Source organism: Babylonia areolata, chromosome 10 (genome assembly GCF_041734735.1).
Source record: "Babylonia areolata isolate BAREFJ2019XMU chromosome 10, ASM4173473v1, whole genome shotgun sequence".
Classification (NCBI taxonomy): domain Eukaryota; kingdom Metazoa; phylum Mollusca; class Gastropoda; order Neogastropoda; family Buccinidae; genus Babylonia; species Babylonia areolata.
In genome coordinates, this window is record NC_134885.1 from 38,735,693 (window position 1) to 38,736,167 (window position 475).

General features: G+C 39.2%; 1 protein-coding gene across 1 annotated transcript in view; it reads right to left on the reverse strand.

Moving 5' to 3' along the window:
- LOC143286993 (uncharacterized) overlaps positions 1–47 on the reverse strand; it is a 227,919-nt gene extending 227,872 nt beyond the window's left edge. Inside the window, exon 1 of the mRNA XM_076594992.1 lies at positions 1–47. This exon is cut by the window's left edge and continues 16 nt beyond it. The gene's annotated coding sequence lies outside the window, so the exon portion shown is untranslated.
- Positions 48–475: the final 428 nt, after the last annotated feature.

A 475-nucleotide genomic window follows, 5' to 3' on the forward strand; every position in this document is an offset into this window, starting at 1 on the left:
TCTCTTCTCCTCTACACAGACCCTTCGGATGTCCAGTGGGTGTCTGAATGACCCAACATTTAGCTTCCGTCGTCAGAATTGTGGTATTCTTTGTCAACATTCACGTCTTTAGTATAAGAGCCTTCCGCTTGCAGTATTTTGATGGTGGTAATTCGGATGAAATGCTTTTAACGTCGTCTCTTTCGCCGTTCGTATGGAGAGAGTTAAGGAGACAACTCAAACACCACCAGCTTCATTCCAGTATAAAGCAACACAAAACAAAACAAAACAATACAATACAATGCAATAAAATACAATAAAATGCAATGCAATGTAATACAATACAATGCAAAACAATATAAGGCAAGGTAAGAATAGGCAATTAACAAATAATGAGGCCAGGAGATGAAATGATAAACAAATGATCGGTATAAGGACAGGCCCGGCGCTTCCTTTTTTGGGGAAGTGGCTGGGTTTATTTCAGTGTTCCTTTTAT